General features: G+C 47.2%; 1 protein-coding gene across 1 annotated transcript in view; it reads right to left on the reverse strand.

Annotated features, from left to right (window-relative positions):
- The window catches only part of UBA7 (ubiquitin like modifier activating enzyme 7), a 1701784-nt gene extending 1681101 nt beyond the window's left edge, over nt 1-20683 (reverse strand). Inside the window, exon 1 of the mRNA XM_069644160.1 lies at nt 20506-20683. The gene's annotated coding sequence lies outside the window, so the exon portion shown is untranslated. The remainder of the gene's footprint in view (nt 1-20505) is intronic.
- Nucleotides 20684-26224: the final 5541 nt, after the last annotated feature.

Here is a 26224-nt window from a genome sequence, read left to right on the forward strand (position 1 = left end):
CAGCTGCCTTGATGATTAACCACATCTTTTCCCGTTTTGGTCTACCTCAAAGGATTGAGTCAGACAGAGGTAGCCACTTCACCAGTGAAGTAATGACAAAGATGTGGGAGATACTGGGGGTCAAGAGAAAGCTGCATATTGCTTATAGACCAGCTTCTTCTGGGGCAGTAGAGAGATGTAACCGGACAATTGTGAGCATATTAAAGAAGTTTGTGGCAGATTCTGGGCCAAGTTGGGATATCCGATTACCTCTGGTCCTAATGGCCATCAGATCTAGCCCTTCATCTGCAACCAAAATGTCACCATTTGAGTTGATGACTGGACGCAAGATGGTGCTTCCCCAGCATTTGCTCTACAGGACCCAAGAGCAGACACTGATAAATGCCTCCACTACTCATGAGTATGTGGAGAATTTAAGGAAACACCTTCAACATGCTTTTGCTTATGCTCAGCGGAATCTAGAAAGATCGGCTGATAGCATGAAGACCCATTATGACCTGAAAACTTCCAGGAAGGAATATCAGGTGGGAGACCGGGTCTATCTATACAACTTCCAAAGAAACCAGGCCAAGCAGAGCAAATTTTTGCCTACATGGAAGGGACCCTTTGAGATCATCGACAAGATCTCCCCTGTGGCCTACAAAATCCACATCCCCAAAGGTCCTTTGGCAGCGGGGGAAGACAAGTGGGTCCACATAAACCAGTTGAAATGTTGCCATCCCAGGCACACTCTGCAACAACTGGAGGAATCCTCTGGAATCCTAGCGGGTATTGTCTCAGACTAATTCAGTTCCAACCATAAAACATACCACATCTAGTCTCTAAAATATTGTGATTTGCATGAAACTGTATCTTAGTTATACTGTTTTTTTTTTCAAAATAAGAATGTAATGTTTTGTTATGATGAAATGCATATGCTGCCCCACTATCTCAACAGTGGTGGAAAAATGTCTATGAATAGGTATTGCCGCTCTTCCTTTGTCGTCCTAGGAGAGATGAAACCATGGAGAATGACCAAGGAGGACGATCCGGAGACCGGGAGCAGAGACGCAACGGGCCCGGGGTACCGCCCAATATTCCCATCAGGACCGGCGAGGAGAACCGATCGATCCGACCGGATGGAGAAAAGATGCTGAATTGTGCCATCTATTGGAAGAAGATGAGGAAACATCCCAGGTCTTGCGAGTCCCATTCGTGAAATAGAATGGCCATCGCAAGAGGGGGGCTTGTGGGATGTATTTACCCATGCATCCGAGCCATACCTCAAAACTGTGCAGTACTGACATGGAAAACATCATGATGGCCAGAGCTTCCCAGAAAATGCACAGGGAAATGCATGAAGAATAGGCTGCCACTCATTTTTGCCGATGTTATGGGCACAGAAGGACACTGCCTAAAACCACCATTGGACTACCCACACAGTAGTCTGAAACCATTGGGAATGGCAATGCTGATTGCCAAAAGCAAACCCATAACTGTTGGGAATTCATTTTCTTAAATCCCAAAAAGGGGTGCAGTACCAGTACTCACCACTATCCAAAAGCCGGCGTTTTAAAACAACACCAGATTTTATTTTGTAGAAAACTGAATAAATGAACCCAAAGCAAGCCAAAGAAAGACTTACTGAGAGGTGGATCCAATGTAAAGTTATATTCTGAAGTGACTTGAAGGTGTATAACAAGACTGGCTGAGGTGGGGATTTCAGAAGTTTAAGTAAATTTGGACTGAAAGACACTACAAATCTAAATGTTCAAATTGACTGAGTGACCTACTTTTGAGTGTCACATAGGTTGAAATTGTTTAAATGTCATAGTTTTAAACTTAGAATCAGCATTCTAGCTGCATATGTAAAAAAATTGTCTTGACTTAAACTGGGAAACAAAAAGTGACATTTTATCTGAAACTTGGCTTAAGGAACTGAATTCTGCCTGGCAACTACCCCCATCAGGAGTGAAACTTGAGTCACAGCTGTGTTCCCAGGCCTAGCTGCCCTTTTGCTGCTCACACCAAAAGGGATATGACACTTCCCTGATTGAATTACCTGGGCTCTGCAGGAAATTGAACAAAGCCCTGTCCTGACTCAGGCAAATGTTTTATTGGCGGGAGTCGTAAATGGAGCTTCCTCTTGGCAGAAGCTGGGAGGGGCAGGGTCTCTGAGCTTGCCAGAAACTGGAAAGACTGGTTTCTGTACCATGTGACATGAAAAGACACACCTCTATAGCCAGAATATGGTTTTAGAAAAAGATGAATAACTCAGAGCGGACATGTGAAAATTGTATAAATGACACCATAATTCTTGTGATTTTTCTGCCCACATTTTAAGAGGTTTTTAGAACCGGTGGCATGTTCAGGGGGGTTTTAGCGGAAAAGAGGATATTACTCAAAATGTGTGCATGTGAAAAATCTGACACTTCATCAATTAATGTCCATACTCCTTGCGCACATGTGTGTAAATTTGGGGTAATGTCCGGAATTGCAAACCAGTTAAAAAGTGCAAAATATAGGCCATTTCTGAATGCAAGCTCCCAGGAAGAGCAGAGTTTGAACAGGAGATACCTCCTGCGATATGTGAGGGGTGCATATGATTTTAAAACAATATGTACCTCTGCAAATATGTATTTGTTTCAAATCTAGATCTGTGTGTAAGTTGACAGGAGGAGTGGAGGCTGTAAAATGACATCACTCTGACACAACTTAGCTCCCCCAATCAAATGAGAAATGGAAGTTTGACCAATTAGAAGCTGAGAGAGAGGTAGGGTCAGTGATGCTAGAACACACCCACATTCTAAACACATAAAAGCAGACAGACAGGACAGATAGGGATTTTCCAATCCATTTGCAGCTGGAAGCTCTGCCGGGAAAATCCATACTTTACCTCCATCAATCTCCAGAGAAAGCTGTGCAAAAAGATCCAGACTTTAAATCCCTCAATCTTCAGAATCCAGAGAGAGAGCAGACCCAGATCACTGTGAAGTGCAGAGACCAGAGTCCCGTCTAAAACCTGACCAGATCCATGGCGAGGCCCATTTCACTCAAGAATATAGTGTGAGTACCTAGCAAAACTGTGCAGAACCAATCTCTTAGTTAAAATAATATAATTCAATCCTATTTTAATCTAAGTAGAACTGTCTCTTAACCGTCACCTGTCATTTGCAAAGCTGTCACCTGTCATTTTCTAGTTGCAAGCTGCACTTGTCTTTTTGAACTTTAAAATTTCAAATCTGAAAAACGACCTTTATTTAATCGCTCATATCTCCGCAACCGTTTGTGCTAGAGACTTGCAGTAACTTTCCCCTGAAAGCTGAGAATCGTGGCTTTCCTACGAACCTAGAACCGCATTCCTACCCCCTATAGTTTTGCCGTAATCGTGAAAAACGCACTCGCGAATTTTGCCGCGATTTGCAAATTTCTCCACGTGTGAAAACAGAAGCTTCTTGCTTTCAGTTGCTAAAAATTCGTTTAACCTGCTAATCATTCCTGAATCATTGCAAGAGTGAGCCTGGACTAATATTAACTAGATACCACTCACCCTGAACCTCTGAAAGGGAATTAAAAGCATTTCCAGCATATTTCTCATCCATTGCTAGCACATATAAAAGCATTTGGGCCTGTGTTTTCAAAACTCCTATCTGTTTTCTTTAAGCGTGCTTGGGGGGGGGGATTGAACTGAATTACATTGATTACATTTCTGAGAACTGTGTGCTTCCCTCCATTTCCTTGCATTGCATAAAAGGGGGGGGGGTGAATTGTCCAAGAAAGTGATTACATTGTCTTTGCTGAAATCCTATCAAGTTATTTTCTGGACTGCATTTCATTCCACATTGCATTCATTTGAAACCATAAAAGTATTGTTGCTATCTTATCCATTTCATGTCAACTCCTTAGTGATTATAAAGAAGTGTGCTAGTGCCAGATTCTCCGTTGTTAATCTTTATCATATCAGATTAAGTGTGCTATTCAATTATTAATTTATTATAAAGTGTGATATAGATATCTATTGTTTAAATTATCAAATAAACCTTTTAACTTGCAAAACAGAACTACTTCTTGGCTCAGTGGGGTCAGGAGGATTCCAAGAGAGGGGTGTTATATAGGGGTAGTCATCCAGAACGCATGAACTGGACATAAAGGTATATCAATAAGGGTTTTCATTCAGTATTCTAGACTAGGCGTTGACTTAGCTGTAGTGTTGAATTGAATCCTCTTACAATAAAGCTATGAGAAGATTCATATTACAATTACGGTTGAACATTCTCCCGTGTAATGAAATTATCGGGGTAAGAACAAAAATTCCTCGTGCAGAAAGATTGTGTAGATACTGTAATATCGAGGTGGAGACAGTAAGACATATTCTAACTCTTTGCCCAAACTTAAAAGAATACTACACTAAAGGGTACTCAAATTTAGTAGGAGACATGCAAAGAATTGAATCAGACCAATTCTGGTCAGTTATTTATGACGGAGAAATTAAGGTTTTTATTGGGGCAGCCTTTTATATTTGGAAGTGTGTAATGGGAGGTATTTTGTAAATGTGTTTTTTAGAATTTAGTTTGTAAACAAGAATTAATTTTAAAATGTGTTTATTAATGATTTTCTATGTGAAATATGTAACTATGTATGGTCAATGTTAAAATTTTGTAGTGTATAAGGTTTTAATTAACCAAAAGCACTTTAAATAAAAAAAAAAAAAGATACAGTCTTTATTAGATCAAGACATCATTGAACCTGCATCTGGACCCACCTCCTGGTTATCCCCTATCGTGCCAGTAATAAAAAAGGAAAACAACGCAAGCATCTGAATCTGCGTGGACATGAGGGTACCTAATGTGGCGATAGAAAGAGAGAGCCATTTGATGCCCCAAATGACCGATATAATGCATTTGTTGCATGGGGCAAAAGTATTTTCCAAGCTAGACTTAAACAAAGGCTATCATCAGCTCGAACTACATCCGAACTCTCATTACATAACCACTTTCTCAACGCATGTAGGGCTTTTCAGGTATAAATGTCTTAGCTTTGGGGTATCCTCCCCTGCCGAGATTTTTCAAAACAAGAAACATCAGGTCAAATACATTCCCCTATTGCTTGAACTATAGCGATGATATTCTAATTTTCAGAGCGGACATAACATAAGGACAAATACGCATGGACACATAAGAAAAAGAATTGGAACCTCAGGGAATACGGAAAACACAATCACAGCATTAGTCAAACAACCAGGTTTTTAGCCTTTTCTTAAATGGCTTGAGTTTAGATTCCAGCCTGAGGTCCAAGGGAAGGCTGTTCCAGGCGGTGGGGGCTGCCACAGCAAAGGCTCCCTTTTCTGCCTTTTTTGATCTACGGGGAATTACCAGAATTTTATACTCGTTGGATCTGAGTGTTCTGGGGGATGTCTTGATCGTAATGAGTTATTTCAGATAGCAAGGCAGGGTTCCTAATAAACTCTTAAAAGTAATCATTAGAAGGCGATATCGATTTCTCGCCTCCACACAGAGCCAGTGCAGTGTTCTTCTGGCTGCAGAGACGTGATCACGTCTTGCGAGGCCCATAACTACCCTAACAGCACCGTTTTTAATCACTTGGAGACGGTTGATCGCAGCTTGGCTGATGCCTGTCAGGAGACTACAGGATTAGTCAATTTTGGTGCCCACTATGGCTCTTGCAAGAGTTTCTGCATTAGCCTGAGAAATTAAAGGCTGCAGGTGAGCAAAGAGTCTTAGATAGTAGGCTGCCCCAGAGACCACACTCACCACATGAGCCTTCATGGAGAGATGCTGGTCTAGGATGACCCCAAGAGATTTCACATTCTTCAGTGTGTTAACCTTCACGGCCCCAAATTGAAAGATTCCATACACAGAATCCAACTTGGAGAGTGTGCTAAGAGAACCCACGATCATGAGCTCCGTCTTGGACCTGTTTAGGGGTGACACAAGAAGCACATGACGACACGCTCAGGAGTGTGTGCATGGCCCTTGAGGGTGCAAACCTAACCGTAAATGCTGATAAGTGTGCGCAAATCGACGCTCAAGTTCTTTGGCACATCTTCTCACACAGAGGCATGCAACCAGACCCAGAAAATGTGCAAGCATTAGTAGAAGCTCCTACAACAACCTCGGTGTCGGCAGTCAGATCATTCCTGGGTATGGCAAGTTATAGCACCAGGTACGTTCAGGACTTTGCATCGTTAGCACGCCCCTCTGTTTACTCACTGGCAAAGGACAAGATTTCTCCTGAACGACTGATTGCGAGATGTTTCAAGAAATCTTTAAAAGTATTGCCTCCACTTCGTGCATGGCCTACTATGACCCTGACCCAGAAACCAAACTGACAGTGGACCCTAACCCCATTGGCCTCGGGGCAATCCTAGCGCAAATAAAACCAGGCAAGTCACCAGCATCAGCAAGATGTGTGATGGCCTATGCAAGTCGCAGTTTATCTCCAGCCGAGTGCCCATATTTGCAGCTAGAGAAATAGAGCCTTGCTGTTGTATGGTCGGGTGTCTCGGGAGGATAGTTCAGGGGCAACCTGCTTGCCTTGTAAGCAAGATGACACTGAGCAACACAGGTTCGATCCCCGGGTCCGCGCTTAGAAACCTCTGGGTATTAAGCGCGTTATTAATATCATATCATATCATACTAACATTATCACCTGTTCTTATCCAGTTGCCCATTCACCATCATTACGGACCATCAGGCCCTCACAACTATATACGGCAAACCAACGGCCAATATGCCACCCTGCATCGCAAGATGGGGACTTCGTTTACAGGAATATTCCTTCACCATTGTACACCGCCCGGGTAAAGATTGCTGCCGACTTCCTGTCTAGATATCCTTTACCTGCCAAAGATGAGAGACAGTCTATCAAGGCCAAGAAATACTTAAATTACCTTGTGAGAAACGCGCTGCCTACATCAATCACATTACCACAAATACTGGAAGGCACGAAGAAAGACCAGCTACTCACAACAGTAAGACAATGTATAACATCTGGTAAGTGGCATCACAGAAATACGCACGAAAAGCCCCTGTCGTCAGCAGAAAAGAAACAGTTACAGATATTCCGCCTCATAAGGCACACTCTGTCCATCTCTCCAATCTCCCCAAAAGGACTACTATTAAAGGAAAACAGGATTGTCATCCCTGTAAGCTTACAAGACCAGGTACCTGACTTGGCACACACGGGACACCGTGGCATCGTGTCCACGAAGAGGCAGCTTAGAACAAAAGTATGGTTCCCGCAGATGGGTGACAAGGTTGAACAGACACTGGGGAAATGTATAGCATGCAAGGCAGTCGCTCTGCGCACATTTGCTGAGCCACTCAAAATGACAGCGATGCCACAGCAGGTGTGGGGCGAGGCTGGTGTTGACATGTTTGGGCCACTAGCCAACGGCAAATACGTACTGGTAATAATGGATGATATGTACTTTTCCTGAAATTCTCTTGATCCACCTTTGCAGACTATGGAATTCGCACCATTGTGAAATCCCATAATGGACCCCCATTTAGTGGACATGACTTCGCTATTTTTGCAGAACATCTAGGTTTCCAGCACTGCATAATCAAACCCCTCTGGCCTCAGGCCAATGGAACATTAGAGAGATTCATGGCAAATCTAAAACAGACTCTTCAAATCTGCTCGATCACCAAGGGATCGTTCATGTGGGCCATCTGCACACTGCTCTGGGAATACAGGAACACGCTGCACAGTTCCACAGGAGTATGCCCTTCAGTACTCATGTTTGGGAGCATGGTAAGAACCACTCTTCCACACGATCTAACAGTGGACCACCCGACAACTATGCAGACAAGGACAGAGCAGAAGATCATGATAATAAACAGAAAATTAAGGATTATGCTGATCACTGACGGAAAGGCAAAGAACAGTAACTTTCAGATAGGGGATCAAGTACTTGTACGTCAAACACAAGATGCCAAGGATGTCCCTGCCTTCAAGCCAGAACCCATGACAGCAACCCCTGTCCAAGGTACCATGGTAACCGCTGCCAGTCCCTCCGGCACGGTCACCAGAAACTCCTCATTCTTCCAATCATTTGATGGTGAGGTGAGCTATGTGAGAGAAGACTCAACAAATTGTGAGGACTCGTCTGATGCTGACTCGGAGGTCATGGAGGGCGATGTAGACACAGACGACAGTCAGAATGATCGCAATGTTAGAGGCACTCCTCCCCTGCGAAGCCCTTCCAGAAGGGTAGTTTGCAAGTCGTCTAGATGGATTGAAGAAATGGGCTAAGCACCCCAAGTCATTTACTTAGCAAAAGAGAGATGCAACGTCCTCTTTCTATTCCCACATCCCAAAAGGATACGAGGACAGGCTCCTACCTGTCTGTCTCCTTTCCATGTTTGTTGTGGGTGCCAGCACATCCTGCAAATAAGAGGCGGGGTTACCGCCTCGGGCGCCAGTTCTTATGTTATTATTAAAGTGGTCAGACATACGCTCTTGTCTCCTGGATTTCTTTGCTGCCACATTTCTGTTACTAGCTTTATTATATTCCGCGAGTGCGGAACTGACACCTTGTTTGTTTGAAACATTGGGCAGTAAGCCCTCCCTGTGGAGTCCCGGCCCACAACGACAATGCAGTTTGGCATGTTTCGATGTTCGGGCTGAAGTGTGACCCCTCCCTGAATGACCCATGCCGCGATCAGGCGGTAAAAAATAAAGCAGTCGGAGCCGACAAGGAAAAAAATACATCAAACACACGTTTTGTGTTTCTGAGTTGGACGGAGGAGCGCCTTCTGTGCACTCAAGATGAGCCCCACAACATTGCTTATCTGGCGTCTGTTTGAAAGCCTAAACCATTCACTTTGTCAGTGCCTGTTGTTAAATAGTGTTGAAAACACCCATCCATATTGGAGCTTTACAACCATTTTGAAGACAGCAGCTACTTGTATCTGATTTTAGAAATGTGTCACAATGGTGAAATGAGCACGTGTTTGAAATGCCGGAAGAAACCATTCTCAGAAGAGGAGGTTCGACACTTCATGCATCAAATTGACACTGGGATGCTGTACGTGCATTCCCCTGGCATGTTGCATCGGGGTCTTACCTTTTCCAATGTCACGCTGTCCAGCAACAGGAATATCAAGATTGCTGATTTTGGACTTGCTGCTAAGTTAAAAATGCCCACTGAGAAACACAAGCAGTGTAAGACTCCATGTTCTCACAATTGCAATGTTCTCATATTTTAGGTGACACTTATGACCCAAACAACCCTTTGCATCAAAAGACACCTATTGTGATACATCACGATTGCACATGTGTGACACCTCTGTATTCTACGGATCACATTTTGACATTTTATGAAGCGTGTACTGCAATGCTGGAACTTGTTAGGCCCCCTACAGTGCGGAAGACATTTCTGTGAAGGAGCGGCACAGCGCTGTGCCGCATTAGGTAAAGCAACTCCTGCCTGGGGGAGATTGCAGTGCGGCCCTGCAGCTGCTGCCCTGAGGTAGAGTTCTTGCAGGGCAGAGTGTGAGCATGGCGCAGCCCAGACAACCTGTCACCAGTATCTTGCCGCTGCCTGCCCCAACATCAGGACTGCAGCCGATGTGGCCCCCGATGTCCACGGTGCGGCTTTGCCGGCTCCTGAACTGTGTGCTCGCAACTATCCTGGACTGATACAAGTGTGAGGTCAAACTGGTTTCCTGCAGCCCCGGCCCAGAGGGAACAGTAATTATGCATTTTGATGCTGTGAGCCTGCATGTTATTGATGTGCTTAAAGTGGTCCCAGTAAGGCTATGTATGTGAAGCTGTGACGCCACAGGTTGTCGTCATGCTTATTACGGTTCCAGTAACTGACAATTATGTTGCCTTTGGTTGGAGTTCCCTCCTCACCCACTGAATAAAGTTGTCTTTATAATGTGTTAGAACTGCCAACATACCACCAGCAGTCCACCAACTCCAACCGTCACCCACAAAATATGTAAAGAGTAGTCGGTGTATGTTTTAATGTTTCCAACTGACTGAATCCCCATGTATGTGGTTATTGTTTTATCCCACGGTTCCAAAGTAGACCAAGTATTGCTGTTCGTGACTGTTGATTTATTTGATGTACATTGATGTTGTCTTTGATTTGTTATGAAAAAGGAGGAGTGTGGTGTTATCCCCTTTAACAATATGTGTGACTTCCTCAAGACTGTCAATAAAAGGAGCCTCAGCCGGCACGTGCGGGAGAACGGCATCAGACTCCATAAATGGCACTTCTGCCTTGTGTCTCATTTATTGGGCTGCCGGCTGATGCTGTGTGATCAGGGCCCTGCTGCCATGGACTGGAGTCTGATGCTGTGTGACCACGGTACTGCAGCCACCACTGATCTGGGGACACCCAGATCAGTATGCGTACCCTGGGTGCCCCAATGCCACTGTCCAGTCATGTGACCACAGCGCATCCCGAAGCTTGGTGCGCCCGGCAGCCAAGTAAGTCTGTGTAATCACAGCAATCGGGGTGATCCCTGCAACAGTCCAAGCCCATGCGACCACATCGATCTGGTTCCCTGCTAGGTGCCCCAGCAACTGTCTGGCTGGCCCACGAGCCAGCCATAACAGTCATCAGCACATCTCCTTAAGCAAAACTGTAGGCATGAACAACCACACCCCACCCCACTTAGCCCTCCCCCCACTTAATCCTCTTCATCCCGCATTAGCCCAGAACCATCAAGAACCAGGCAGTCTTGTCTGAACACGCTTTCCAGACTGATTGCCAAGGCAGCCACCTGGTAGGACCTTAGTAGCCAAGCCCGCGCCAAAGAAGCAGATTCCAAATGGTGCACTGTATAGTTCTCACTCAATCACCCACTCAATCTCTCGCACTCGAACTCAGTAACTGCTTCAGTCATTCACTCAATGAATCGCCCAATAACTTTCTTACTTTCACAGCAATTTACTGATCTACCCACTCACTCGTGTTGACTGACACTCACTGAGCGTAGTGCACAACCCAAGTTGAAATTGTTGTTGTTTCGTGGTTTTATGCCATAGTGACAGACGGATTTCTTTACAAAAAGCCCAACGATCCTTTATTCTGCTCGAGATATTCACAGGAAATGCTTTTTTTGAAGATCTAAATTCATCTATTGATCACAGCTGCCGAGCTGCCCAACACACTGTGGGACACCCCTAACCAGTCACAGAATTTCTCCAGCAGGGCTTTATACAGTGGAACTTTTAGTTTCATTTGTTTAATTAAATGTATGGGCCAAGCCTTGGCATGCAAAGATCTGTTGGTAAATAAATGAGGGCTTGGGGGGAATGGGGGGGTTGGTAGAGAGCCCGCAGCCAAAGTGGCCATGTCTGTTTGACCTCTGTGTCTGGCTCGCCACGAGGGGAGGAGGATCCGAGACCCATTGCGGTTCGGGTGAGCCCATATGCGGAGGAGAGCTTCTGGAAAGGTTCGGCAACAGATACCCTCAATATTGGGACTTTCGGTGCACTGTAAGTGCTGAATTGTGGTGACTAGGTCCTGGAGGCGGATGGCTTGGGTGCGCGGCTCGGTGCCTGAGTGCCTGTGCGCAGCCCGGAGCAGCTCCAGGAAGCTGCAACCTGCAGAAAAGCTTGGCGGGAGACCAGGAATAAGTGTGCGACCCCTGGCGAGCCCGGGAGTGCGGCTCGTAGGTGTTATACCCAAGTGCTTGTGCGCGGGCTATGGCTGCATCCCGCAATAAGACAGGCGGGTGCCAGAGGTGTACAATCGGACCCCATCGAGCTGCTCCACCATCGAGTTGTCAGCCGGCAATGCCAAAGTAGCCACGGGTGTACCGAATTAGCCTTGGAGGGAAGGCTACCCTGCAGTGGAGTGAGCAGGCTCTGCAGGCGGAGGGAGCTCGGCGTGTGCTGCGGTGGACCCAAGGATGGACGGCCTAGCTCATCCAGCAGAGGTGGTGTGGTGATGGGGGGGGGTAACAGGTGGGGTGCAGCGACTGAAAAGAGTGGAGGGAGAGCATGAGAGGGTCGGCTCCGGCCCCACGGCACCGCGCTAGCAGGGTAAGGAGTGGTCTGCCATGCAGGCTCCATTGGCCGCAGCAAGCTCCCCCGGCAGGTCGCACAGGCGCGACCGACCTCCGGGAGTGGAGGCGAGGATAAGAGGGGCCAGCTCCAAGGGCAGAGAATCCCCTGCGGGGAACAAAGGCGAGCAGCAGGAACCTGCCGAGCCCGGCTGGTGGGCTGCTGCCGGCTGGCGGGCTGCTGCCGGCTGGCGGTGCACCACAACACTTCTTCCCGCACTGGCCTCCTCTACCCCCAACTCTAAGCGGGTCAACACTAGAATGGCCGGGCTGAGCGGGAGAGCCGTGTCCTGCCTCCTTGACCTGAGACCACATGGCAGGAGGCTGGGGGAAGCAAATCTGCCCCAATAAACAAATTCACGCCCGGCGCCCTGGGCTCCCTGGGGGCTTGAACACTGAGGCAACGCCTTTGGCCTTGCAGGACCCAGGGGGAGCAAAGGCCTTCAAACCCCTGGACAACGCAGCCAAGCCCCGCTAATCTCTTTGGCCTTGGACGGACGCTGTCCCTGGGCTAGCAGAGAAGCACAGAGCCATACGCCTCTTCAAACATAAGAGAACGACCAGGGTGCACACACGTGGCAGGCACATCCAGCACCAGGGATAACAATTAGACCCTACCTAAAGCTATATGGCGAAAGGAAACAAGCGGCAGTCCCGCTTGCCGTTTACCCAAAAAGAAGGTCTGCAGAGAGAAGGCAATAAGATAATGGAGTCCCAGGGTACCCCCCCCCCATGTGTTGGCCATGGAACCACAGGCAAGAACGCCGGAGGGTCCTGGTGTAAGCACCTCAAAGTCAGAGCTGGGTCAGGGGTTGGCCGAAATGAGATCAGGCTTTGCCTCCATCAAGACGAAGTTGGATGGAATGGCCTATAAAGTCGACAGAATGCAAGAGCGCATCGACAAGGAAACTGGCAGGACCTCCAAGGTCGAGCTCCGGATTAGCGCACTAGAGGACACCAGCAATGAGACGACACAAGCAATCCAGGAGCTCTGCAGGGAGGTGAAAAACCATCAGGGACAAGACGAAGATTTGGAGGCGCGGTCACATCGGAATAATATCTGAGTGGTAGGAGTCCCGGAGTCCGTGTCGCAAAGAAACATGGAGGTCTTCATGGAGGACTTTATCAAAGCCGTGCTACTGGCTCCATCATTGTCCTCCCAATTCCTGGTGGAAAGGGCGCACCGGGTGTCACAGGTGACTCCTAGGCCCGGCTAGAATCCTCGCCCAATAATTGCACGGATTTTGAATTATCGGGACCGTGACACCATCCTTCGCAGAGCAAGGGAACTCAGCGACCTTACCCGGACTTCACCCACACAGTCCAGAAAGCCCGACTGTTCTTTCTGGCAGCAAAGAGAGCACTCCGTGATCGAGAAATACAATACTCAATGCAGTATGCCTCCAAACTGCGAGTCCAGCACAACGGCCACTCACTTCTTGACAGATCCTGGGGCAGTGCATGACTTCCTTGAATCCCTTTCCGAAGTAACCTGCAGTGGCAACCTAATTAACAGTTTGAAAAGAGGAGGGAGGGGGGATGTTCCAGAGTTCCTTCTCGGAAACTATGGTCAGTCGAGTCACTGCGCTAAAGGATGCAGACTACGAGGCATCCCCAATGGGTTTCGTTAACAATTGCAGGAAAATGTAATGAATAGGTCCTGTTGCTTGAGTAAATGGTCTTTGAGGTCCTCACCTCAAGGTCTGAGGCAGCAGAGGTCGCTTTGAAGGCGGTGTCCAGAGACCCCAGACTCTTGCCCATGGTAACGAGGTTCTTGAAGAGTTTTGGGTCGGTGGGTTCAGTCACTGTAGATTGGGGTTGGGGTGGGGCGGACGGGTCAAAGTGGGTTTGCACCACGAGGGGGGAGGCGGGTAGTTGTAGTTGGTTTAGTTTTATTCCAAAAGAATTGCATCTCAAGAGATGGGCCAGCAATCAGTCATCAGATTGGTTGGGTCTGAGGTGTGGAATCACCTTTCTTCTTAGCCCTCAGCCTAGCCATGACGGGTAAAGTAATACGCTGGAATGTGCGTGACGCAACAACCCGCGCAAAGCCCGTAAAATAGTACAGTACTGCGAGCGGCATGGGGTCAGAGTAATCATGCTACAGGAGACACACTTGGCAGGGAAGGGAAACGCAGGGGTCACCAGGAGCTAGGGGGACTAAGTACTACACCTCATACTCAGCGTATTCGGCTGCGGTGATGACTCTAGTGCACAAATCACTAGGTTTTCACACGACAGACACTGTTATCGACCACCACGGAAGATATGTCATTGTTGCAGGGTACTGAGGCAATACCTTGATTACACTGGTAAACGTACATGGTCCAAACGTGGACTACCCTGAGTTTTTCCATACCCTAGTGAGGCTGTGCCATAAGTAAATACACACTAACATTGTGTGGGTGGGGGACCTCAAGGTCACACTGGGCACACAGAAAGATAAAACCACAATTGGGGAGAAACAGCGCTCCAGGACAGCAGAGGCGATCCCGAGTGGTATGTGTGAACTGGAATTGGAGGATCTTTGGAGGTTGCCAAGGCCAGAGGGGAGGGAATTCTCACACCACTTAACAGCCCACAACATCTCGTCCCGAAAAGATTATATCCTAGCTTGCCCTTAACTTATAGGCTGGACTGAAGATTGTGTATTGCTCCAGAGAACACTCTCTGACCATTCCCCAGTGTTGTGGTCACTGTGCCCAGAGCTGGAGATACCTTGCCCCCATTGGAGGTTCAAGCCAGCAGCGCTATCCAATGTGGTGTTCAAAAGTGAGGTCCACAACATGGTCAAGAATTATTTTCAGGAGAATCGGGGGTCGGTATCCAAGATGAGCTCTATATGGGAGGCATTTAAGGTGGTGCTCCAAGGAGGTTGTCCCATGAACTAGGAGTGTTAAAGTTGATTAGGAGGCAACTAAATGAGTGTGAGGTTGAGATCAAAAGGTGGGAGGGTGAGGTGGACGCGGGAGACAAGCCCGGCTCACTGGCTAAGCTAAAGGAAGTGCTGGACCACTTTAATGTCTTAGCGGAGTGGGAGGCCCAATACCTAGACCGACCCGCCTTGACTCAGAGATATGGAGAGGAGGGAAGACCGGGCAGACACCTGGCAGCAATGGTGAGACGAGAAAGGGGCTACAGGGAGATTACGGCAGTAAGAACGATGGAGGGGGAGGTGGTAGTGAAGCCTAGTGAGATTGCCAATGCATTCCGCTGTTACTATGAGTCCCTGTATGCTACCCAGGGGACGCCTCAGGAAGCAGCTCTGAGGGAACGTATTAGCAAAGCAAATCTCTTGAAAATCAGGCAAGCTCTCGCTGCTCCCCTCACAGTTGACAAGATCCTGGGTGTTGTGTGCACCCTCCCCTCCTCTAAAGTGGCAAGCACAGATGGAATAACTTCTGAATTCTACAAGGAATAGGGCTCGCTGGTTGCTCTGCATCTTCAAGGGGTATGGGAAGAGGGGTTGTTGGTGGGCAGCCTCCCCGCCCCGATGAGAGAGGTGGTGAAAACACTAATACTAAAGGCAGGTAAGGACCCCCTACAGTGTTCCTTATATCGCCCCATCTCCTTGCTGAATCTAGATATGAAAATAATAGCTAAGGCACTAGTGGATCGACTACTCCCTCATGTCTCACAGATCATTCATGTGGACCAGTCTGGGTTCATCCCAGAGAGGTCGACCTCCTTAAACCTCTGTCGTTTGTTTGCGATATTGGCCCAGATAGACCCTAATATACAAGCAGTGGCGATGCTGCTGGCCATGGAAAAGGCTTTTGACTCCGTGGAGTGGAGCTACCTCCTTGAGGTGCTGCGCCAATTTGGAATCCCAGAATACTACCTCTCCGCGGTGCGACTCCTGTATGCAGAGTCCAGTTCCCAGATAAGCATTGGAGGCACACGACCTGGTATCTTTAAGCCGGGGCGGGGCACCAAGCAAGGTAGCCACATTATGAAAATTGGACAAGGAGGTTTATATAATTGACTTGTGTTTCCAATCTGTTTGCATCGCTTCTGGTGTACTGGAGGTGTGGGGCTGATGGATGGTTTAGAAACTGATATTCATCCCTGGAACACTGATGCCCCAGAAGTTGATTTGTCACTATTATAGAACATGTTGCTAGGGTTGCTACTGTTTTGAGAAGGCGGTTTAGTCACTAATCATCCCCATACTCTTGCAGTAGTCATTTTGTCACAATCATGTATTCTTGTGAAATGCTATTGTAGCCTGGGTATGTTGTGCAAGAGGCATGAGTAGGGCAGTCCAGCCTTCAGATTGCAAAGGATCGTGCTGGTTCCCTTTTTGTGGTTTGGTCAACAACCATTGGAGTATATTCTGGAGATTATTATTGCTGTTTTTAATATATATCTTTATAGCGCAAACGTAGCTCAGAAGCAACAGAGTGCTTTACATGCCATAGACCAAAACAATGGTAGCAAGAATTTAACAAGTCATCAAGCAAACGCTGGTAACAATAATCACTGTACAATATAAGGACGGAGGTGTGGACAGGATTGCTGGAATCCAAGTTACACCCCAGTGTTATTGGAAGAGCCAGTTCTTCAGTTATTTCCTAAACTGAAGGAGACTTGGAGCAGTCCGGATTACTACGGGATGGAGTTCCAGTGGACTGAAGCACAGAATTAGAATGGCTGTTCCTGGTTTTCTCCTTGCAAGCAAGGCCAGTTTCCAGTCTGGTGATGGTCTTACTGCGAGATGAACATGCTTCACCTGATGTTTTTAGTTGGCCCGTCAGCTAGGCTGGCATACCGACTTTAGTTACCTTGTAGGTGAAGCAGGCGGTTTTGAACCAGACCCAGCTGGGATGGGGAGCCAGTGTAATATGCGCGAGTTGGCGGTGATGTGGTCAAATTTCCTTAAGCCAGTGATGAGGTGAGCTGGGGAGTGGTCAGCCACTTTGAGGGGGGCATGTGAGCAGCCGGTAGCCCTGCAAGGAGGCATTACCTTTTTCTTGATATGTTGTTGGAAGGATAGATTGCTAGCCACAATGAAGCCTGGGGATTTTGGTGAATGGGTGAGGTGAGGGTTGAACCCATTCAAGTACATTTTGTCCACCCACCTTTCAGTGGGTTCCTGCTTTCAGGGGTGCCCATGAGTGCAAAGTTGGCCTTGATGGGGTTAAGCTTTAAGTAGGCACTTGCCATCCACGTTTGAATGGCTGCAAGCCATGAGCAAAGGAAGGTGAGAGGTATGCCGTGAGCCCTTGACCTTTAGGTACAACTGTGTATCATCTCTATACTGGTGTATAAAGAAGTTGAGGTCATCTAGGAGTGAGACTGAGGTTCCACGTAGATGACCGGGGAGAAAAATTTAACCCTGAGGGACTCCACAGGTGACAGGCAGTGTTCAAACCCTAAGTAGCCCATCTAGACAGCCTTGTGTCTGCCCGATAGGCAGGATGTGAAACATTTCAAGGCAGTGCCAGAGGAGCCTGTCCTGTTTGCAGAAAGGGCAAACGGGGTTGAACGCAGATGAGGGGAGGGCTTCTATGCTTCTTTACGAGGGCTTGGAGAATCCACAGCTTGGTGGCCAAATTCCTTATCTGATGATCTCGCTGGGAGGGAAATACTCCTCTATTGAAACACTGCAGTGTCTGCAGGAGCCTGCGAGGATTCTCTGTAAGTCTATGTGCATTAAACACAGGGCAGAACACGTTCTGTGCGTCCCTTAATACATGCTCTGACTGCATTCCCATTTGCAAGCTACATTCAGCAAGTAATCTGCTACTTCAAATACAAACATTCCACAGAGCTATTCAAGGCAGGCGAGCATTCTCAATTCAAGTGGCACGAAGTTGCAATACTCAGCCATAGCCAAGTGTCCACATTGAGTTAAAGAAGACGTTAGAAAGGTGCCATTTCTAAGAGGCACTCAAAGCGGGCAAGCGATGCCCATCTTTGATGCTCACCTTTTCACTACCTTTACCACTTAATGCAAAAGAGGGGAAAAACAACCCTTTTTGTGAATTGCATTTTTTTTCCAATAATGGTATGAACCACTAGTCTCCAATCTCCATTTTCAGGGAATGGTCAGTGTCTTTCAAACTTTTCAGTTGAACCGGGCATCAAGCCTCATGGGGCCCCTGAGCAGCAGCCACCATGTTGGCAGTCTTATGACAAAGTAAAATGCTTTTTTTAATTCAGTACATTAAACAGGCGCTTTGCAGCACATATGTTACAGGCTGCCCTCAGGCTTACAACTGCCTCGGGACTCTTGCAGAAACCAGCAGCGTTCTTATCACTTCATTGATACTTAACTCCAGTTTCGACTACATTAGCACTTTGCTGACGAGCGGTGAACAGCCTTTCACTGGATGGTGTGTGTGTCCGCGCAGGTCTTTACCTGGGGGAGAGCAAGAGGAGGATGTGCCTTTCCCACCTTGGCATCCTCCCTTGCTCATTGACCTGCACTCTGCTGCTCGGACCCGGAGCAACACCAAGATGGCTGCCAGAGCGACACACCTTGCCTGCCCCTGGTCTCCTGATCGGAGGCACTCTGCAGTCCTGTGCTTGCTTATTAGCCAGGCTTCTGGGCAAATTGCAGTTTCGGCTTCGAGCCATGAGGCGAAGCAGGTCCCAGCATCAAGGCCCAGCTGCAAGGCCTTTCGGCCTGTCTTGGCCGGATAAGGCGAGACTATACCTGAGGTAAGATCTGCACCATTTGCTGCAGATTTGCCAATTCGCCTGTCTCTCCTCCTTCTCTTCTCCCCGTAACCGTCTACCTTTGGCTACACCCACACACCACTTCCGGACTTCCTCACCATGGTAACACGGTCACTGCACTCTTTTTCATGGGATTTCTGTGTGCACCTCACTTGCTAAGGGTAGGGTGACCGACAGTGCACGTTTCCAGTATGCCCAGATTTCATACCGACTACTGCACTTTATCCCAAATTTTTGCAAGTCACCTACCTGATCCTGACTTCGCTCTTCCCCGTGGACAACCTGTTGTTTACCCAGAGTCCCATGCCTACGCATACGTTCACCCTACCTCGCCCCTCATGTATGTTCCTCTAAAGTAACACCTGCAAAAGGTGTGAGGCCGGGTCAACTTGACTAAATCACTATTGTTACCGATCCCACCTACCAATCCAGTCTGCGAAATTACCAATTGTACATACCTGCAAGTAGTTACCTACTATGACCCACTCACCCCTCGCGCTGTCTGATTACTCCTACCTGTAACCCCACCTTCTATGACATACCCAGCATCGCGTTCTGCCCGATTGCGCCATCCTGTAACTTCGTACTCTGCATTTGCTCCAACCACTTCTACTGTACTAGTTCTTGTACTCACCATGCCTTGCGTATGCTATCTGATACAGCTCCCTGCAACATGACGAGTAGCTTTCCCAGGCTGCATACTTGTACTTCCTGTGACCACTGTATGTAGCCTGATGGAGCTCCCCGCAACATGAGGAGCAGCTTTCCCAGTCGGTAAATCTGCAACTATTACGTCCCATTTATGCACTTTCTGTAACTAGCGCCTAGATGCCTCAGGGTTTTGTGCGCTGTAATAAAGAAGTCAAATAAACCCCTCACTGCATTGTTTATGTCTCCATTATAATCTAAGCACCGCACTGGTGCCTCACACAATATTTCTCAGTTGAAAGGAAAGGGGCCCCCAAACAAAGTTGACATGGGCCCCCCCAAGCGCCTCCGACACATCTTCTGCCTGTCCTGTTAATTGTCATCCTTAAAATGATGATGTTAATCGATTGATATAATATACATGAAGCATTTCTGGAAATTGGCGTGCATTACAGCCTAAACAAACGAGTTCTAGTAATAAGGGAGATTTGAAGTATACGTGCATGCGGCAATGGTAAAAAAAAAAAAAACATATGTACCAATTGAATTCTTAAAAATCTGTCTAACTCTTAAAGAGGGCGGTAGTCTTTTCCAAACAGCGACAGCACGACTAGCCACGATGCACCTTGAACAGGAAACCGGGGCTGACCAAGTAGGTGTGGCATTGCACAGAGTGACCTCCATGTGCACTGCGAGACTGAACCATGCAATACAGCTGTGCATTACACCCAACATGACCAAGGAGGTGTGGCATTGCACAGAGTGACCTCCAGGTGCACTGCGAGACTGAAGCATGTGATACAGCTGTGCATTGCACCCAACATAACCAACCAGGAGAACCTCGACGCTGCCGTGCCCTGATATCAGAGAGAATTGAGAAAGTTTGAGGGCTTTCCAATGCACGGGGGAGGTGCATGTCTCAACATTCTGAAACCAGTTTTTCCCGAACCAAAAAGCCCCGTTTTGCTTCTTGGATTGGCAATAATGTGGCAGTCGCGCCCAGTGTCTCTCGTTCCATGAGTATCTGTCCCCACCCCCAACAAGTCTCATCTGTACCTTATTTCCTGCAAAGGAATTGTCGCCGACAGTTCTTTCTCGCCTCTCCGCTAAGCTTTGCAAAGTGCACAATGGAAACGTACACACTCACCTATTCCTCTGGTCACACAAATCGGCGAAACGTTTCTCGCCCCGGGAGCGCTGGACACTAAGCAGAGCAATGCAGAGAGAGTGTGACCTCCAGTACCTCTCCAGAGAACCTGCAGCATGTGGGAGGCTCTCACTGCCAGGCTCCCAGTAATGTGCAGCGGGTTCCCTTTCATTTTCATTTTCTCTTTCCTGGTTCTGCCTTTTAAAGGAACAGGCGTCTGTGGAGAGAGGGTGTCAGGCAGAGCATAGCCCTTCTACCACACGGCAGTGGTGCAGTTTAACCAGTGTGTGCATCTCTCCCGCAAAAGTGAAATAAGGACCCCCTTCAGACTGTCAAAATCGGGTTCAATGTAAATCACCAGTTTGTATTTTAAAATAACAAGCAGCCAAAGGAAGGTGCTTATTTAGAAAGCGCATTTAATTGTTTCGAAGCCTTATCTGGGACATTCAGTCACTACTGGTACCTAGTACACACCCTTCAACCTCGTGGGTCCCCAAGGAGGGTGTACACAGGCGATTTTGGGGGTGATTGCATTGAAGTCAATGGACACGTAGTTCTCAACCTTTTGTGTGTCCAGGGCGAGTGGAAACTGGTGATTTTGATGTTTTGGTGGGCGAGAGCCCATTGAAGTGTATGTGCATGTAGGGGGCTTGGCCGGTGAGTTCACTATTTACGGGGCTTGGCCGGTGAGTTCACTATTTACAGGGCAGGTGACAACCGCCAAAATCATGCGAGTGTAGCGATATGATGGAGATGGACAATGTTTAGGCAGGGCTGGTGAAAGGATTTTTTTGCTGCCCTATGATATATGATAAGTCATTTATAACGCACCTGTACATAAGTGTTTCTAGGCGCGACATGGGAGGGAAGACAGAGGGAGGACAATACAAACCATCTTACTAGACCTTGTGACATTCAGATCGTGCAAGTGCGACAGCGCCAAAGTGCAGGGGGGGGGGGGGGGGAGTGCCAGGGAGAGGGCAGGAAAGTGCAATCAGGACAGCAATGCTCTGAGTAAGTGCATCCAGGGCAGCGCAGCTAAGTGCAAGGAGGCAGGGGACTGTAGAGGTTACAGTTACAGCCCCTAAGTGCCCAGAGGCAGTGCAGGGGAGACTGATCATGGAGGAGCCTGATACCAAATACGCTCAGATGGTAGCCAGGCAACCAGCCGATGCGGCAGACAGGTAGGTCAGCAGAGGAGAGGGAGAGAGAGAAAGCAGAGGAGAATAGGAAGGTCTTGAGCTGCTTCCGGAAATTCAGGTGGTCCAGCTCAAGTTTGAGAGGGTCAGGCAGGCCATTCCAGAGGGAGGCACCTGCATAAGAGAGATCTATCCCCACTTTCTGCCTAGCGTAGCGTTTGTCCCTCAGAGAGTTGGAGTTAGTTCAGCGAAGGGCTCGAGAAGGAAGGTATTTTGGAAGAGAGAGTTGGATGTAGTGCGGGTCCTGGCCCCATAGGGCTTGTAGATGATGCAGAGGGTCTTGAACGTAATCCTTGCAGCCACGGGGAGCCAGTGGAGAGATTTGCCAAGGATAAATCTTGCGTTCCTGTTCTGGATTAAAGGATAGTTCCGGGACTTTTTTTTATTGTCCCTACGGGTCGGCCATGTGTTTGTAAGCATAAATCGGTAGATCGTAGGAAACTTTCCTATGGACCTTACCCGACTTTTCGCCCATTATCGCACTCGAAATCAGCCTCCATTTTGTGATAATCCTATCATTCCGCCGCATCGACCTGGCTCACCTGCCTTTGCGGCACTAAATCAAATCCCCCGCCCCTGAAACAGACTTTATCAAAACATTCATATTCCCCGCCTCTATCCGTGACGTGACTGAGCTGCGTAGGCAAACGCGCCCAGGCGTCTTCTACGCGACTCCACACAGACCCCGGAAATCAACACAGATCAGCTCACAATACAGCGCACCACAATTCGGAATATGAAACTGTACTTTGAAATCAAACCGCAAGATTGTAAATGTGGTAAAGTACATTTATTTGACATCAAATGTTTAGAGAATATTCAGCGATTTGCATTTTTATTTGCTCATGTTCCAAAAAGTTCGTATTGAGGAACGCGATGGTCCTTTGCTGTACACAGGGTCTTAGAGCATCTCACAATACAGCACCACAATTCGGAATGTGAAACCGTGGTTTAAAAGCAAACGGCAAGATTGTACATTTGGCAAAGTACGTTTATTGGACATCAAATGTTTAGAGAATATTCAGCGATTTGCATTTTTCTTTGCTCTCGATCCAAATTAGTTCGTCTTGAGGGAAGCGATGTTCGTGTGCAGTACACAGGGTGTTGGTTTACGATAAAAATAAGCTCTTCTGTCGCACTGATAATCGCATGGCTGTTCCAACAACGAGGCACTAGGCCACCACAACGGTAGGTATGTTGCATCTAACCGTTAGTACCGCGTAAGGGCATACTTGTACTTGGCGATCGTCCCATAAAATGGTCAGGGTGGTAACGTTGTTCACGCGGAGAAGCAACTGGCGGCTGTAGAAGCCGTCCGCCGGTGTCTGGTACTCGTGACACAGACAGTAGTGAATGATGTACCTAAAAACATAAAAAATGAAATTAGTCTCACCATCAGATCCTTATTAAAATTATTCATTTCATAGCGAGGACAGCGCTACTGGGTGTACACAAGTGTTTAAAGGCGTGGCGAGGCATGGAGGGGGGGGGAGTGGAGTACAAGGTAAGTAGCATAAAATAATAAATAAATAGGGCCAGCTGGTGGCAAGTGCAAGGTAAGTGCAGAACAAGTGCTGGGAAGGGGGGGCTGTAGGATACTGAGACAGTCCCCCAGTGCAGGGGTTGACAGGGAGGCAGTGCAGGTGGAGAGTGGAAGGGCCCAGGACCGAGGTCGCAGACAGTGGACCAGTTGTAGCAGGGGAGAGGGAGAGAGAAAGCAGAAGCAAAGAGGAAGGTTTTGAGGTGCTTCAGTAAAAGCAGATGTTTCTCCTCCAGATAGTGCGCGGTAGAAAACACTATGCCACATAGAAGGAACAAGTACAACTGAACCCGTCTTTAAAGCCACTGTATAGTAATGAAATTGCGGTATAAACTCATCAAAAGTTACTTACATTATATTTGCATTTTCCATTGTGTCTCTGTGTAGGGCAGACCCGAAACACCACTCCTTCTTTGCCGACGTTACTTCTTCTAATGAACGTGGCTCATCGTTTCGTTTCTGAAATTTTATTCATTATCTTTTCTTAGTCTTTCAGGATGGTCCCGGCCTGTCAAGGTCAAATCACAATAGAACCTTATATTGGGTCGTGGGCCGTTCCGCCACCCGAGCAAAACATCAAAGCAGCTGACCTTCACTTTGAGCGAGCACACATTTCTAGTTAGCTCCAGTTAGTGTAAGGGCATCTTGTCTGCGTGCCTTTTTTTTTATTGTCCCTATGGGTCGGCCATGTGTTTGTAATACGGAAACATTCTATAATTTTTGTAAAAATGATTTATATTACTGTTTGGTTTAATTGCAATGGGCCTGCAACATGAGGAGACTCGAGAGAACAGACAATCGAATTACAATCATTTAAACCGTGATGTGTATTTCTCAATGAGCTCTGCTTTAGGTGGACATGGAACAGAGGCAATGTTGGGTGGCAATGCAGTTGTCCCCTGCATAGGTTCGTTCACCACTCCATGTATGTGCCTATCGAGGACATCTACGATAAGTCTCTCAATAAACTCATATTGCATATCCTCAAACACTGGTTTGATCACCCATTGTTTACTTCTTTTAGTGAAGGCCTTATTGTAGCGAAGCGTCCCTAAAGTTCCGGTCGTCCTACTTTGTTGACGGCCAACATTATGGTTATGTGCCAAGACCGCTAGAAGAGTCCGATTTATCATGCCTTCCATGCCAAAATGCAATCTTTTGGGCCTGTACTTTAGGCACATATTGTGGAACACCTCCAAATCTCCTGTGTGGCAGAATTCCGTGAGTCCCCTCAAATCTCTTGTTATAGTTTTATCAAATACAATCTTTTCAATGGTCTTGTGAGTGGGTGATGAAGGAATCAACCACTTCTTCTTCCGTGCCTCCTCTGTGGACAAATGGCCATGTTCACATTTGTGGAAATGCTCATTTGTCGACCATCGATGTACGTTGCTACAGTGCAACATTACTGACCGCCATTTTTCCAGTAGAATTTCCAACGACCCTTCACATGTTTTTGAGCTCCACCAAAGATGGTTGCTGATTGACTTGGACCACTGTGAAATACCTTGCATATCTTTTTTTTTTTCCTGCAGCCGACAATTTTTTATTGATTGATTTTGCAAGATGCCAAACGTCAAATTGGCGATTTATATTTTTGTACTGTTCTCTCATTGTCTTGGCAATTGAAACGTGTCTGTCCGTGGCTATCAGGTCGATCACCATTCCCCGCGATTGTAGTTCTTGCAATGATGCTACAAAGCCAACTTTCTCCATGGCCACTGAGGATGTACTTTGTGACACCTGCACGACCACCGAACTCACAATTTTCTTACTTTCCATGTCCTGAAAGTGGTAGGTGCAGTACTTGGCTGAAAATCCTGGGCTGTCGCACTGTCCATCACCGGCTAGCCTGAAGCGTTTGCCCGCGAATGTACTTTCCATTGACATTTTTTCCATTCTCCAAGCTTCGCTGATGGCTGGAAATAGATAATCGGTTTGGTATTTGTAGAACTGACTTTTCGCAATGAAATGGATTCCCACAAACAAAGAAATACTGTAACTTTTTAAAACTTGAACCACTAAAAAGTGCGGCCGCTGCACAAAGTAGATTGCCTGCTGGCAGTTGCCCCAGCATGGGTTGTGCAGACCATGCGAACGGATGATATGGTGTACAGGTGGCATGTATTTTAAGGTTAGTGCCTCGAATTGCACGAGTCACATTAATCAATGGCTCCCCACATACTTCCCCACCAACCCAATGCCCACATTTCATCATCATAATAATATCCATCAAACAGCTATCGAATACAATGAATTTGGCCTCTTTCCTTATACTGTCACTCTGCATCCCAGCTGGTTCGGCCTGTAACGTTGAGGACATGTCACTCGCATGAAAGGTACAATCTCTGATATCGTCTTCCGCTATGCTGAGTGATATTGATGGTGTTTCATTGTCGTCCACTTCATTCTCTTCCATTGCAACATCTGTTCCTTGTCCGGAGATGGGAGAAAAAAACAATGTCTTCAACTTTCACGTGCTCTTATTTTTTGCGGGTGTGGATTCTGTGAATTGATCTACGACTGCATCCAAACTACCAGGAGGACATTCACTATCAATGGCTGGTGGTGGTATAGCTCCGTTGTCAATCACTTCATATTCTTCCCATTGGCACGATGCATCTCCAGTCTCAAGTCCCTGCCAAAAGGTTTGACAAGCAACATCTCTCGTTCGCTTCACTGTCTGTGTAGATCTAGTTCTTACACCCACTCGCAACTAGAGGACAGATTAGAAAAGGGATGTTCAGTTTAAACACAACTTACAGTATTGAACTATTGACAGTGAAAGACAACATAATATAGTGAACAGGACACTAACCTTCTTTTGCTTTCTTTTCTTTGAAACTTTCTTTCCTCGAACTTCAACATCTGGACGCTGTTGCTCCGACTCGTGTGTGCATGTCTCCACTTCCTCTCGCGCTGCAACGACTATACTTTCATGATAAGCACATCCATCACTCACTGAGGCTCCATCGACTCG

Source organism: Ambystoma mexicanum, chromosome 2p (assembly GCF_040938575.1).
Source record: "Ambystoma mexicanum isolate Mex_15411 chromosome 2p, UKY_AmexF1_1, whole genome shotgun sequence".
Classification (NCBI taxonomy): Eukaryota; Metazoa; Chordata; class Amphibia; order Caudata; family Ambystomatidae; genus Ambystoma; species Ambystoma mexicanum.